Below are 17,239 nucleotides of genomic sequence, written 5' to 3'. Positions count from 1 at the left end.
AGGCTCCCTATGGGGAGCCTGCTTCTCCCTCTGCCTCTATCTCTGCCTCTCTCTCTCATTCTCTCTCTCTCTCTCTCTTATGAATAAATAAATCTTAAAAAAAAAAAAAGAAATTGTTGATTTCCTTGTGAGCAGCTTTGATGGTCTCAGTCCTAGAGCAGGATATCCTTGGGCGTTGAATCTTGAGAAGAATAACATAAGGACAGTGGTGTTTGGACAAAGCTCTCAATTATCTCCCATTCACTAGATCCAGAGCTGCTGTGGTTTCTGCACATTTCCAAGTTTTATTCTCTGGCTTTCCTTTTGCTTCTCTGAACTACCAATAAAACTTCCTTCTGTGTAAATTAGCTAAAATAAGCTATTGCCTGCCACTAAGGAACTGCAAAAAATGCAGGTGTGCTGACCTGAATCCACTGGCCACCCAGTCCGGGTGGGAAGAAGTCACCTGAAAGTTATGAGTGATTCTAAACTTAAAGATGTATTCCTGATTTCAATAAGGTTGCTGCTTCTAGCAGATCTTAGGAAACCATTAACATTTCAGGTATGAACAGGGATCTCTCTTACTTGAGGTTAAAATGCTTGAGAAAAAGAGTGACCTGGGAGGAAAAAAAAAATTCCAGCTATGGCAGAAATGGATCCTAACACCACGCTGTGTAGGAATTGTCTGCTTGTCTTCCTACTAGGTTAGGAAGGTCTTGAGGGCTAAAGAGTTTATTAATCTAGCATGTAATTTGTGCCCGCATCTTGCACTGTATCTGATGTAAAAGAGTTCATGATAAATATCGAGTGAGTGAGCATGTGCCACTATTGCTATCACACGGCTTTAAACCACTTTTACTAAAATTCTAGGTTTACAGTTTTCTCAGTCGAAAACTTGCTTAGTTCGATGAAATGGAACCCAAGACATTTTAGCAGGAAGGCGAAAAAAATCTGTTTATGTAATAAGGTGGCCTCATTCCTAAACAGTCCCTGATTTTAATAAAATAAGAATTGCATTAAAATCTTCAGCTCAAACCACTACTGCTATCATGCTCACCGAAGTTGCTTCCCAACTACTTGCCTTCCTGAAACAGCCGAGCTAATGAGAACTACCTGCACATGATGTGAATCGGGTGGAAGGAACATTTGACAGGCCCTTGAGATTTCTTACTGGTCCAGCCTGTTGGCAAAGCAGGAAAGGCTTCCGTAAGGTATGAGAACCCAAGGATAACACTCAGGATGCTAGTCAGAGTGGGAAGGTTCTGTGCGCTTGTTTATAAAAAACTCTATTCGTATGGAACCCCCATTCCTGTCTAAGAATATTAGGACTCTTTATAACACTTGGGCGTGTGGCAGGATTCATGCATAGGAAGTATGGTGGCAGGAAGGAAGATGACATTGACATCGTGGGGCATGTCAGCATGGAAAGTCAAAGTTCTTAGAAGCCAGCCAGAGAATCCATCCAACCTGGTTAAGGTAAGGAAGTTACTTATAAGAAGATAGTAGAATGTTTGGCAGAACTGAAGAAAAACAGGCTCCGGAGTGAGCTTGCAGAAACAATTCCCAGAACGTCAGTGCACAACTGGCTGGAAAGAGAGTTGCTGCTCCTGATGATTTCGGAACCACAAGGCCCTCCCACCAGCTGTGCCTGCAAAATGCAGGCCCTGCCCCCAACCTGCTTCCTCACAGAAATCCCTTCTGTATCTACAGCTCCGTGTGTGCATTTGATTAGCAGAGCCTAAGTCACATGACTGCACCCTGGAGGCAAAAGAAACTGAGAAATGTGGGAGCTGTGCATTCTATCTTGGGAAGATGGGATTCACACCATGAGGAACCATCATAATGTAGGAAGAGTGTCAAAAGATTTGGCTAACAGGGTAAACTCGAATGATTTAGACTTTAAAAGTCTCCAGCTCTTGATTAATTGTACTAATCTGCCCCTGGCATAATGTTTGCAGCTGCCAGGTAGAGGTGGGCGTGAGTATCATTTTCAGGGTGCCTGCTTCACACATCCGTCATTCCCCTGCTAATTATCTCATGAAGGAAAAGAGTTATCATGCACTGAGCACATTCTATATGCCAGACGCTGTACCAAATGCTTTAGATGCATTATATTTAAAATCTCCTCAATAAGTCCAATTTAAGGGTACAATTCCCATTCTTACAGATAAAGAGATCAGTGCTGAGAAATGAAATAGTGTTTCTCAAAATTACACAGTGAGGCGGGGCTGCGATTTAATCCAAGGTCTTTCTGGAGTTAGGCTCTTTCTACTAATATTGGGTTTCTAACCAGGGCATTCATGGACCTTTCAAAGGGAGGCCTGGCTTCAGGAGCTCTTGTAATTGGGAATGTGCATCTCCCTGGGGACGACACCTAGAGCTTTTATCAGATTTCCAAAGGGGTATATGGTCCCCAAGTGGCACTACTCAAAGTTGTAGTAGATCAGCTTATAATCATAAAGCTGTTGTCACATGAGTGGAGGGAACACTCCAACTGTTTGTTGATTTTTTTATCTTAGCATTTATTGTGATAACGTTTTGCGATATAAGATTCAAGTTTAAAATTTGAGTCAGGGGCCCTACCCCTTGGGGGGATGTGTGTCTGTGTAGAAATGAACCGGGGTTAAAATCAATGAGATAGGTTCTCGCTCCAAGATGAGAAAGGGCTGAGCAAAATGGGAACATATTTTTCACTTAGCTACTGAAGTCCTAGCTGTGCGCCAGAAGGCCTACCATCTATTTGTGACTTTGTCCCTGACTCCATTTATCAGGGCCTCCATCACCCGCGTGATGGGGGTAATATAAAACCTGCCATCATTTCCTCCATCACAATGTTATGAGATTGTTTTGGAAGTACTTTCATTTCCCCAACAGAAAAGCATCATAGATCTGTGCATATACCTGTTATGACTTCTTTGGGGGGAAAAAAAGCACCTCAGAGAAGACTTCACTTACAGCTTCCAGGACTGAGTGATTTCTGAGCCTCACAGACATCCATATACAGAATGTTCTTTGTGGGGAACAACTTGTTTATTTCTTAGTTTTACATTTCTAGTGGGTTGCTTCTTCTCCCTTTCCATTTATCGTGGGTGTTTTTTTTTTTTACATTAAAAAAAATCCAATAGAAATAAGTCTCTTAAATTGTGTTAGCTAGCTAGAATGTTGCTTTAGCTGGTTCATTATTTATGTCTTGCTGTCAACATGCATGTTATTTTACAGAATGCAAAAGCTTTACTCTATAAACAAGGTAACAATTGTTTTAAAAACAGAAAGATGGGAAGAAGAGGGTTAGCCTGGTCTCCTAGTAGAAGGATACAAAATATAGAAGGTCTAAATCTAACATTTTATGAATAGGGTCAAGCACCTGAGTGTGAAATGTTCCTTTCTTTGCCATCTAGTCCCCAAGCAATCAGTTTTTTAAATGGCATTTTAGAAAGGTAATGAATATCTACTAATACCAAATATAAGCTTAATTTGAAAGCTGAGGAATAGGCCATAAATAAAAACACTGAGTGATTTTCACAGCTCAGCTCATTCATACTAATGGGAATATAGATTATCAACAAGAAAGTCAAGAGCTCTTCTCAAATAGGGTAAAAGGCCAGATACTATGAGGATCGATCGTTGGTTGTTGTTCCTGCTGTCATCACTGTGTTGTGTGGTTTGCTTGTTTATGTGTTTGAGTGGTCTTCATACAGAAAGACATGAAGAATTCACAATTACGGTGGTATCTAATATGAGGATGCAACATGGGATATTTTAGTCAGCAGGTAGCAGGGAGAAGAGACAAAGGAGAAATTTTGAAAACAGCCTCCACTTGATGTTTTCTTCCATTTAGAGTAACTTGTAGTTTCAAAACATAATCTTGCATACGAAATTGCCTGGATGAAGATTAATTGTACTTACTCGATTAGATGCCTAATGCAGGAGCAGGAGCTACTTTCCTAGGAGTTAAAGAATTCTTCCCATTGCCATGGGCTCAGGAGACCTGAGCTACATTGTGCTGCCTCTGTAGGAAGCACACTACACACCAGCTCTAGGACCCTTCCATGGCCTGGCGTTCATCAAGTTTGTTGATTCTTCCTTCCCATTAACTCTCCCATTCATCCCTTCTTTCCCATGTTAAATTCTGCTTCCCTGACTCAGGTACCCATGACCTCTAAGATAACTGCAATAGCCCTCTCATGATTTCCTAGCTTATTGTCCAGCCCTTCCAACTTATCTTACATCCCCGTGCCAGATTCATCTTCCAGAAATACTGCTAGGATCCTGCCACTCTCCTGCATGTCAATAAAATAAAAGCCAAGATTCTTAGGCTGGCATGCGAGGCCCCAGTGTCTCTCCAGGTTCACCTTCCTAAACCTCCCTCCACAGACCTTACACATATGCCAAACTGGATTATTCACCATATGGGGCTCAGATTCTGCTCCAGTCTTGTCCCCCATAGGTTCCTATGCACCTAGAAGTTTATTTAACCTTCTTTCCGTGCATTCAAATCCGACAACTACTCAAATTCTATGTATCTGCCCAAACTTGACTAAAATCCAGTCTCCCTCATGGTGATTTTAAAACATTTCCTCCAGTTCTTGACACTTCTCTCATTGAGAGGTGGAGTGTAGGTCCCATGCCCTTAAATCTGTGTTGACCTTGAGGGATTTGGTTTTAAACAATGGACTACAACAAAGGGAATGGAATTTTGCATACCTTCCAAGGCTCAGTGAGAAATGGCCATGTACCTCCTACCTGTTTGTATTGGAATACTAGCTCTAGGGGCAGCCGGGTACCAAGTAGGAAGTCCCTGCTGGAGAGACCACATCTAGACCCTCTAGTTGAAGAGCATCTGAGTTCCAGCATAATAACCTATCAGGAGAGACATCTTGGATATTCACCCCCACAGACTTCAAATGACTGCCCCACCAAGGAAAGAACTAGGAAACAACCTAGGAAAGAAGTACCCCCACCAAGCCCTGCTTAAATCCCTGACCCCGAAATCAGAAGCCAACTAAATAGGTGTTTTAAGCCACTATGCTTTGGGATTATTTGTTACACGACAAAAGTAACTAGAATGCTCTCGTAAATTCTTTCTCTGACCTCTATCCTAGGATTACCTCTCACTCTTTTAAATTCTAAGGATTTATTCTCTATCCTCATTCATTCAAGAAGCACTGAGGCGTCTACTAAGTGATAGACACTGTGCTGGGTGCTGGGGAGGCAACAGGTTTTGAGAAAGACACTATTTGTACTCTTAAGATATTTATAGTCTTTAGAGATGGACAAGGAAACAGGCAATTATAATACATGATGTCCACAGTAAATACGTGAGCACCTGTTTTATGCCAGGCACTGTATCATAGAGAGAGGAGTTTGGAAATACTGATTTTTTAGGCTGTGGTACATTGACACAAAATTATTTTAGAGATAATTGAGTTTGGAAGCCTGGGTTTCTGAAGAGAGAAGTGGACTGAACATTTAGATTTGAGGGCAAGAGCATGTTGATGGCAGTGAAAACCAAGAGCATGGATGAGATTCCTCCGGGGCAGAGGTGCAAAAGGCAGAGAGCCCAAGCAGGAAGGCAAAGGAAGAATGTCCTTCAAAGGAAGAGGAAGATCAGAGAAAAAGCAAGGAAACCAAAGCCTATGGGTCCCCCAAATCAAGGTAATTGACAGTTTTGAGGAGCAGGGAGGAGTCAGGTGTGCCAAACACCACAGTGGTCAACTAAGAAAAAAACATAGCTTTCATATAGACAACTGGAAGTCTCTGATGCCCCTTTCACTGTGGTCTTAGGTTGTTATTTGAGAACACTTTTAGGTTTTAAGGTCTCTCTAAAGTTATAAGCTCTCTGTGGATGGGAATTATTTGTGTCACAAATCTGAATTTCACTTTGTTGTACAATTCGGATGTGTAAAGCAAAAACTACTTTTTGTTAACTGAAATGAACTATCAGTCCCCATATCTGCTAATGGCCGATTTCACCTGCCATCACTCACGTAAATGTCATTTTTTTCTATTTTAAAACACCTTTTTAAAGCCTGTGTGCATGTTCAAATCCAGGGTTCTACTCATTCCTCTTTGTCTTCCCATGGAAATGGTCCAAGTTCCAAGGGTGCTGATGTGTGGTCATCTCAGGGAAACTGCTTTCCCTAGGGTCCACTGCTCACAGTGGATTCTGCTCAAGTGTAGGTCTTGAGTGTGAAGCTCTCTTCATCAGAGCCATTGCTAACATGTAAAGCCTGTCATGGCCTAGAGTTGTTGACCTAGTTGTTGGCCTGAACATCTCTGTTCTTTCTCAAGTCTGCGAGTCACTCCTTCTTCACTCTCCACCAAGCCCGTTATTTTATCCTCCACTATGGTGGGTGGGATCCTGAGAACCCTGGGCATCTCCTCCCATCATTCCCCCTCTACCACCCAGGGGCCATAGTAGATATGGAGCTTCTTTAGACTTCATGGTACAAATTCTCCAAATTTATACCAAAAGGAAAAAAACCACTGTTATGTATTTCTTATTATGTCACAATATTAATTCAGGGCATAGAATGTCATACACAGAGCCAAATTTTTCAGAATCTCTTCCAAACCTATGCTCTTTTAAGAGCTTTAAGAGCTCTTGAAAATAAAAAATGTTTTGGCTTTCAGACTACTTTCTTTGCTCTGGGCTTTAATAACTTTCTTCCAAGTGAGAATTACTTTATTCTACACTGCATTTGCTATTTCCTACAAATAAATGCCGTGGATACCATAGGGAGAAAAAAGACTAAGATTTTTCAGGAACAAAAAATACAACAGATAATATTTCAAACGTATTATCCAATTATATTGGTTATGCGTAGTAAGTGATCAAACCATATAATTTAAAATATTGCTGATGACTTTTTGTTATGAGATGGGCAACTTTGTTGGCCTACCATTTGCTATCATTTGGGTTTCCAAGGTCAATCCTTAAAGGATTTTTTCATTCCATTAATAGGACTTAAACATATAAACATTTAAACTATAAATAGTGCCAACTGTCAGAGTACTATCAGTGTTCTGATTTTACTGCCCCCTAAAATGATGTCCCATAGGCATTATGAAATGAGAAATAAAGATTAGTATGGCTCTCTTTACATGACAGTAAACCTATTAAAACATATAAACACAAAATTTACTAATATTACTAATCACTCTTGAAATAGGACATATAATTAGGATGCAATTTAAAGAAATGTAAGGTTCTTGATACGGTTATGTCCTCCTTTCTCATGCTCTTTGAAGTTACGCATCACTTAATTTAATTCTGGGTTTATCCTAACTTTAAACAGAATTAACTAACTCTTTACCTCCCCAGGAATCAAACCTCAAACTTGTGGACGACTTTCCCCAATTGGCATACCTTTGGCTATTTCAGATTAAGGAATATTTCTGTAACTGCCTGGTTTTCCAGGCTACTGCTAAAGCATTTTCCCACAAATTCTAAAATTCTAACTCTTCTTTTTAAAGCATATCCTTGTTCTTTTTCTGTTCTGTTCTTTTTTCAGAAATCTTAGTGGAAATTGAGAGAGAGAGGGAGGGAGAGAATATATATATATATATATATATATATATATATATATATATATATACTCTGCAATTACACCATGAGTGCTGTGGGACAGTCTCTTCCCCAAACCAGAAGAAAGTTCATCTTACCACCTCTCCAACCCCCTCTCTTATGAGGAAGTCTGACTCTCTCCCATCTAGCAATTGATCCTAAACCATGATTTCATATGTAAAGCTTCTTCCCAAACCGGCTAGGGATACAAAGCAAAGCTCACCAAAAAGTTTCCTTTTCTAGTTAGAGTTTACAATTGTTGAGAGAGAGAGAGAGAGAGAGAGAATGACCTCACACCTTAGCTGGGCTAACTTTCTACTAGCAGAATAACAAAGCCATAATTTCAAGGGCGAATGCATGCCCTTGACAGTACTTTTGTTTTAATTTTTACAAGGAAGAGAAAGTAAAGAGGTTAATTCGAAGGTAAGATGCAATCAAATCTTAGTTGAGGGGCCTGAAAATACAACAACGTTGAGAAAAACGAATGGATGATGGGAGAAATAAATAAGAAAACAGAAAGTTACTAAAGAAAAATAAAGGGAGAGAAAGAGAAGACAAGAAGGCTGCATTTGCTTGCTTCCAAGAGAAGCTGAAGCACTTAAATTCAAGGAGGGGAGAAAGAAGGCAGCATATGGATGATTTAAAAAACAGAACTGGGGAAATAATGGTCCTACGGTTGGAAAAAATAACTTTGTTGAAATATTTACAGGGAGTGAAACAACTTAAAAGCAAGTGCCTCATATTTTGTTGGGTCTCTTGCGGGTAATTAATACATATTTGTTGAGTAACAAAAGGTGGGGAAGGAGGTTCTCAGAGGAAGCCTAAATGTGGAGAGGAGGAGGGAAAAGATGATTTTCTTTGCAGAGATAATTCTACTGGATGACAAGAGACGGGAGCGCTGTAACTGAGACCTGACCTCTGACGCACTGAAACATTTTAGGGATGTGTTTATGACTTTTGTCTCCCCGCGCCCCATGGGTCCAAGTGGGTGGGTATGCAGCACACCATACTCCAAAGAGCCTCTTACTGACTTATGGGGGATTGCTGTGAACCCCCTTTTCCCCTCATATAATAATATCAATTTTTAGAAATATAAATGTTTGGGACAGCAGGCTGACTCAATTCTAATTTTTATGCTAACAAAAAAATCAGAAGTGCATAAAAAATTATGCACACATTCACTATAGAGTTTATTATGATTTAAAAAATGCAAGATAGTTTAAAAATTGGTCAATTTCCTATATGTTAACTAATTAGAATTTAAATAGAAATTTGAGGGGTACCTGGGTGGCTCAGATCAGGGTCTCATGGGTCGTGAGATGGAGACACCCGCCTCCCACCCCATTGGGCTCCCTACTCAGCAGGGAGTCTGCTTGAACATTCTCTCCCTCTGCCCCTCTCCCCATTCTCTCTCACTCTTCCTCTCCAAAATAAATAAACAACGATTTTCTGAAAATAAATAGGAACTTGAAACAAAAAAAATCAATAAAATAGAAATTGGTCAATTTAATGTGAAATGTCTATTTAGTGAAGAACTATAAAGTCCCATTGTTTGGAGAATACTTAAGGAATTGGAAGATGTTTTTAAACTGATGTCAAGTTAAATAGCACATTGCCAAACTCGATATAGCGGAGTCCACGTTTATTGAAAAAGGAATCAAATCTATGTATGGCTTGGTAATAAGGAATTTTAAAATTTCCAGTGTAGGGCCCACAGTTGAAGCGGAAGGAAATTATCTGGGTTATAGTTATTCTTAGGTTAGGATTAAGTCATGAATTAAAAATCTACAGCACTCCTACTGATTTCTAAGTTCTTTTCTAAATCATGTTAAGCCAGTTAAATTAGGCTTTCTGATCCATGCTTTATTTATTTATTTATTTTTTAGATTTTTATTTATTCATGAGAGACACAGAGAGAGGTAGAGACACAGGCACAGCTGCTACTTCCAGGTGAGGCACCTTACCAACCTTTGTCTCCAGGATTGTCAAGACAGACCCACAGACCTAGCCCTGGGGTTCAGTAATCATGACCATTCCTCTATTCAGAAATGGGAAATACTTTAAGGTAGGCATTTCCTTTTCCTGTCTGTGTGTAAAGATAGGCAATGGATCTAGATGGGTTGGTAAATAAAGGGTCACTTTTATCTTAAATCTCTTCCTGTCTTCATATTTGTCTAGCACGGGAATTTTGACATTTTGGTTAAATGGCTTCCGAGGCTCATTTACTTGGAACAGGAGAATCTAAAGCAAGATTATAGTCCAATTGCTTACTCTTTTACCAACATTGCTCTGCATACGTGCTCACTAAATAACCTTCCATTCTTGATCACAGCAAGGTATGGCGACAGGAAACAAATGATCTGAATTTATATGATACATCTGGAAAGCAAACCATTCCTAAAATTACCTACATGCACACATACACACACACACACACAAATTTGTAATATAAAAATAGTTCCTAAAAATCAACGCCTGCTAAAATGAGCCTCCAATAGAAAACTGACTAACAGGCATAAAGAGATAATAAAATGAGAATCCAAAAGGCTAATGCATATAAAAAAAGAATATTTCATCTTTCTGGTAATTAAAGACAGATAAATTAAAACACAGTAAAATATATTGTCTATCAATGTAGTATTTAAAAATAATGATAATATTCAACTGCAGCAAGAGAGGACTACCATGGGTAATATCATGTGCTGGGTGTGGGTGTAGAGAAGTCTTCCTGAAAAGCACCTCAGTATGTATCAATAAACTGCACTATGTTTGTTTTCTTTCACCCAGTAATCTAATTCCTGGGAATATGATACCAGGAAATATCAGTAACATTGACGAAGATTTAAATGCAAGCTTTCTCATTATAGTATTATTTATAAAGGCAAGGGATCAGATGCAGTCTAGTTGTCTAATAATAAGAGATTAGTTAAATTGTGGTCTATTTATATTAGGGAATATTGTGTAGCCATAAGAGCAACTGTAGTTGCTGGCTAACCTCTGCTCATCCTTTAGCTATCTGCTCTGTTCTTCAAGAAAGTCTTCACATAGGCACCTGGGTGGCTCAGTCAGTTAAGCGTCTGCCTTCAGCTCAGGTCGTGATCCAGGGTCCTGGGATCGAGCTCCATATCGGGTTCCCTGCTCAGTGAGGAGTCTGCTTCTCTCTCTCTCTCTCCCTCTGCCATCCCTGCCATTCTCTCTCTCTCTCTCTCTGTCTCAAATAAATAAAACAAATTTAAAAAAAAAGTCTTCCCAGTTAGGTGCTACTCTCATATTTTCTATTTTCACATTGTGACACTTGCCTTATTCCATTACACTTGGTTTTTAATTGTCTTCCCATTCAACTACAAACTCCAAAAGGGCAAAGGCCATGTTTATTTTTTTCTTTGCCATATCTCCAGTGCCTAGAAAAAATACTCGACACATTGTAAGCACTCAATAAATAGTTGCTAAATAAATATCAAAAATGTAAAGGAAATTTTCATGATAAAATTTTAAGTGAGGGAAATAGGATACAAAAGCACATAAAAAAAACTTAGAAGAAGATAAAGGAGGAGACATTTTATTTATGTATACAGAGACAAAGAAGAGACAAAACCGCTTATGTTTGGGTGGTGTCTGGGTGGCTGGAATATAAGGAATTCCGTATTTTAATCTTCCATATTTTCCAGACTTTCTGCAACGCACACACATGCACTACTTTTTGTAAATGGACAAACATGTTTTTATGACTCTCACATAAAACGAAGAGTAAAAGATTTCTAGAAATAAATTTCAATATATGTTTAATTCCCCAATTGTTTTTAGTTTCTTCCTGTCTTTAAATTCTTTGCTTTTTCTTTTAGAAAGAAAGAGCAAATCTTTACTCTTAATATGTTTTTTAAAGAAAACAAATGGAATGTGAGCAATTGGATTTTTCTAGTCTCCTGGGAGATGTGTGTGTGTGTGTGTGTGTGTGTGTGTGTGTGTGTGTTTGTGTCTGTATGTGTTTGCCACTAGAATTTTCTAGGTCTGAAACTAAACTCTGTTATCACTGATAATGACTATTCATGCCACCTCCTCAGACTGGGTGTGTTTGGAAACCCGCCCTACAAATTCTGTGAGCAAGCAGTCATGTGCTGTGCCTTCTAGCTCACTGTTTTCCAGTATATGGGAGTGGTCCCAGTCGCTCTGGTTTCCAGTTTTAAAAAGGCACCAACACAACAATTTCCAGGGAGAATGAAACCTTTGAGGCTGGGATAACTCCATATTCATGCTATTATTTGAAAATGGAGCAAAGATAACTTTCCCCCTAACACATGTAGATATAGATGATTTGAAGTTTAATTTCCTACTTTTTATAGATACCACGAACTATAATTTACGATGCCACTGACTGTGATTTGTTTTCGTCCCAGTATTTCTACACAACACCAAACACTCGTTCAGCCGCCACAAATGACAAAGGGGATTTTTGGGAGGTCAAAAAGTACTTCAAGAGAAAAGAAAATGATAGAATGGAATAGAGACGTGTCTCAAGATGAAGAGAGAAAAGGCTTGTAGGTAAAGTAACACCATCCTGACCAGACAATCTGAGTCTTTCCAGAAGGAAGTCACTAATTCTAACTTCCCTATAATATTCACTGTGTGAGGCAACACCCCCTTCACCCTCTGACACTCAGGGCATCGCAGCCTAGTCTTCCTCCGGGCTCCACCAGCCAGGCATTTGCCAGCCTTCCAAACCCTGCATGCCGGCAGGTAACCTCAGAGATGAACCGAGAGAATGCAACTGGAACCTGCATAATGTGTCAGCATGAGCCTAGCACGTTCTAGGAAGTACAGGGAGAAATGCCTCATCCTTCCTGGGAGCTCAGTAGTCCCAAGACAGGTGGAACTGTGCAGCTGTTTAGTCTGTGAAATGAAGCAACCCCCATGATCATATCTGGCTCCGCTCCACAGGCCCCAAGTGCTTACGCCTGCCTCTGAACTGGCTGCTGTAGTTCGAACTATAATGGTCTCTATGATCAAGAGATATAACATCATGAAGTAGGAAAGGAGACTGTGTGGGTGGGAGATGGCTCAGGCTCTTCACTCACAGTAGTGATCTTAACAACTTTATGGTGCTTTTATGTCACTCTCTTCAGGATTTATTCAGTATATTGTTAGAAGCTTTCTGGAGGACAGTATCAAAACTCTTAAAATGAAAACAAAGATGTATTTATTTGACCCAGGAAATGCTCTTCTAGAAAACTATTTTAAGGAAATAATCTGTGCACAAATATTTATGTACAAGGATATGCGCCAAAGTGTTGTTTGTAGTATCAAAGTATGAGAAACAACCTATGGAGCCTGATTAGATAAATATGGGATATAGATATGACAAAATATTATTGATCCATTAAATAGTATAGTGCAGTTATATTTATTATTAACTTAGAAAGAGGCTGTGGGACGCCTGGGTGGATCAGTGGTTAAGCACCTGCCTTCAGCTCAGGACACGATCCTGGGGTCCCGGGATCGAGTCCCACATCGGGCTCCCTGCAGGGAGCCTGCTTCTCTTCTTCTGCCTGTGTGTCTGTCTCTGTCTCTGTCTCTCTCTGTCTCTCTCTCTCTTTCTCTGTGTGTGTCTCTTTTTTAAGACACAGATTTTAAAATAAAATCTTTAAAAAGAAAGGAAGAAAGAAAGAAAGAAAGAAGAAAGAAAGAAGAAAGAAAGAAAGAAAAAGAAAGAAAGAAAGAAAGAAAGAAAGAAAGAAAGAAAGAAAGAAAGAAAGAGGCTGAAATTTAGGCTGAAAACAGGATGCACGGTATGATCCCATTAATTTAAACGAGTACATAGAAAAGAGTCTAGAAGGTTCTACACCAAAATAATAGCAATATTATGTCTAGAAATACTATGGGTAAATACCACTGTCTTCTTTGTATTTCTATACTAATTGAATGAAGCATAAAATAAAGCAAGTTTAAAAAGAATCCACCTCTACCTTTTAGGACACAGGAAGATTTTTATTAGAATGATAATCCAAAGAGCCTAATATCCCAATTTTCTGTGTAACATTCTGTTTGTGTCTGCACTGGGATATGTTATGGTCCAGTGCATAAGTTTGAACTAAGCAGTAGATGTGCAAATATGACACAGTTTATTTTGCAACTTACTGGCGCTGGCAACCCAGGAAATCATTCTGACTACAAGTTGAATAAAATCAGTCCAAATAGTATTAGCATCTTACCTCCATGCTGTCAGAACATGCCCATAATCTTCTAACTGCAATCTGGCAACCTCATGGATGAATAGTTCTATTCATCAAAAGACTCCTATTCAGAGATTCAATATACATGGCATGGCTACCACCACTACCTCTTCTCATAACCATGGCAGACATCATTAATCACACTTTGTCCTGTGAACCCAGATGTGGCCTCAAAATCTTTTCCAACACAGCTGTGCTCCAGGCAGCCCCTATCAATCATTTATTTCAATTCAGGTTGAAACCTATTAGCCATATCTGCTCTGATTACTCTGGCTGGAACATTATTATTCCTTTGACTGGTTCCCAGGACTATGGAGTTGAGAGGCATGACCACTTTCTTTCTTTAATGATCTCTCTCCTGCTTAAAATGTTTAGAACCTATAAAGGTGTCGCTGACATAAGGTTAATTCTCTAAGCAGCTTGTTTTAAAAAGCCTCCATCCCTGAACCACATAAAAGAACCATCTCTTTTCCAGATATTCAAGAATTATAGGATGAAAATTTGAACCCTTGCCTCCTCATAGTGACTGCATTGATAGTCCATATAAAGTAGTAGAGTATGGAAAACACTCATAACTATTAAGAGAAAGTAGAACCTAGAAAGGAGTGGGGCAGACTAGAAAGAAAATGGTTTACTTACATGAAATCACAGCAATTAAGGAATAATTTTTGTATTCTTTTTTAAAAAAGGTTGATTTATTTGAGAGAGAGAGAAAGAATGAGAGAGAGATAAACTGGAGGACAAGCAGATGGAGAGAGAGAAGCAGGCTCCCCTCTGAGCAAGGAGCTCGATGCAGGGCTTGATCTCAGGACCCTGGGATCATGACCTAAGCCAAAGGCAGACATTTAATTGACTGAGCCACCCAAGCACCCCTAATTTTTGTATTCTATATCCATAAAAATCATACTTCTTCCAAAAACATTATCTGAGGAAGATACTGTGAAATCTCAACTAAGGAACTTTCACATGTGAAATGGACAAGTTGCAGCCTTACAGAAATAATCACTTAGGAGCCTAGATCAATATGGCATATTAGTCACAGATTTCTAACTCCCAGCCTCAAATCACAAGAAATACACTAACTCTCTCTCTCTCTCTCTCTCTCTCTCTCTCTCACACACACACACACATTCAGCCCTGGAAAAGTACAAAGAGTATGTTATTAGAAATTATGACGAAATCCTAAAAAACTAAGATGATGTGATCACATTGGTAGAGGAAACCACCCCCCAAATCACATAGACCAAATATAACTATGGGAGTCAGAATGTTTTTTTTTAATTTATTTTTTATTGGTGTTCAATTTACTAACATACAGAATAACCCCCAGTGCCCGTCACCCATTCACTCCCACCCCCCGCCCTCCTCCCCTTCTACCACCCCTAGTTCGTTTCCCAGAGTTAGCAGTCTTTACGTTCTGTCTCCCTTTCTGATATTTCCCACACATTTCTTCTCCCTTCCCTTATATTCCCTTTCACTAGTATTTATATTCCCCAAATGAATGAGAACATATAATGTTTGTCCTTCTCCGACTGACTTACTTCACTCAGCATAATACCCTCCAGTTCCATCCACGTTGAAGCAAATGGTGGGTATTTGTCATTTCTAATAGCTGAGTGATATTCCATTGTATACATAAACCACATCTTCTTTATCCATTCATCTTTCGTTGGACACCGAGGCTCCTTCCACAGTTTGGCTATTGTGGCCATTGCTGCTATAAACATCGGGGTGCAGGTGTCCCGACGTTTCATTGCATTTGTATCTTTGGGGTAAATCCCCAACAGTGCAATCGCTGGGTCGTAGGGCAGGTATATTTTTAACTGTTTGAGGAACCTCCACACAGTTTTCCAGAGTGGCTGCACCAGTTCACATTCCCACCAACAGTGTAAGAGGGTTCCCTTTTCTCCGCATCCTCTCCAACATTTGTTGTTTCCTGCCTGGGAGTCAGAATGTTTTAAGAGGAACTCCAAAATGGAAAAAATAATAAAAAGGCAGAGACAAAACATCAAAGAAATAATGTAAGAAAAGTTCCCAAAGCTGAATAAAGGCACATGTTTCCAGATAAAGAGCCTACAGAATGCTTAACAGATTGAAATAAATATAAATTAATGACATTTTAGAATACCAAGGATCAAAAGAAAGTTTCCAGAGAGAGAGAGAGAGAGATGACTTAGAATGAGAATCAATTGTGTATCTTACTGCCATTAGAAACACTAAATGTGAAAACAAAAAACAAAATAAAAACAGACCAAAAAAAAAAAAAAAAAAAACCCTGAATACTAAAAGACACTAGAAAGTCTCAGTTTTTTAAGGAGAAAGTATTTTGAACAGAGTATTTTGTTCCTAAGAAACTAAAATTCAAGTTATAGGGCAACAAGAAATGACAATTTAAGTGCAAATAGCTCTTGTTGCATTGAAGAATTTATAAGGGGATTAAAGTTTTAAAATGTTGAGGCAATTGGGAAACTGTATTTTAGTCTGAGAGAAAGAAGGATTTTGATTGCTTTTGAAATAATTCTCAAGAGAACATTCAATGAAACTGCTAAAGATGTACATTTTAAAAAGGAAAAGAATGGAGCAAAGATAGAGCTTTTCAACAAATGGTGCTAGAACCAGACATTCACATGCAAAAAAAAAAAAAAAAAAAGAACCTCGATACAGACCTTATACCCTACAAGAAAATTAGCTCAAGGGATGCCTGGGTGGCTCAGTGGTTGAGCATCTGCCTTCAGCCCAGGGCATGACCCCAGGGTCCTGGGATCGAGTCCTACATCGGGCTCCCCACAGGGAACCTGCATCTCCCTCTGCCTATTTCTCTGCCTCTCTCTGTGTATCTCTCATGAAAAAATAAAAAATATATTTTTTAAAAAGAAAATTAACTCAAAATGATCATAGACCTAAATTAAAATGCTAAAGTATAAAACTCCTAGAACAAGGAGTAAACCTAGATGAACTTGGTTATGATGATGGCTTTTTAGATACAACACCAAAGGCATGATCCATGAAAGAAACAAATTATAAGGTGGACTTCATTAAAATGTAGAAGTTCTGCTCTGCCAAAGGCAATGTCAGGAGAATGAGAAGACAACCACAGACTGGGAAAAAAAATATTTATAAAAGACACATCTGATAAAAGACTGTTACTCAAAATTTACAAAGAATACTTCAGACACAACAACAAAAAAACCCCAACCAGTTAAAAAATGAGCCAAAGACCTGAACAGATACCTCACCAAAGAAGATATATAGATGAAAAATAAGCATACTAAAAGATGCTTCACATCATATGCCATCAGGGAAATGCAAATGAGAACAAGATACCATCACATACCTATTAGACAACCAAAATCCAGAGTAGTAACAACATCAGATGCTGGTGAGGTTGAGGAGCAGTAGGAACTCTCATTCACTGCTGGTGAAAATGCAAAATAGTGAACACTTTGGAAGACAGTTAGATGGTTTC

Source organism: Canis aureus, chromosome 5 (assembly GCF_053574225.1).
Source record: "Canis aureus isolate CA01 chromosome 5, VMU_Caureus_v.1.0, whole genome shotgun sequence".
In the NCBI taxonomy this organism is placed as follows: domain Eukaryota; kingdom Metazoa; phylum Chordata; class Mammalia; order Carnivora; family Canidae; genus Canis; species Canis aureus.
This window is presented reverse-complemented; position numbering follows the sequence as displayed.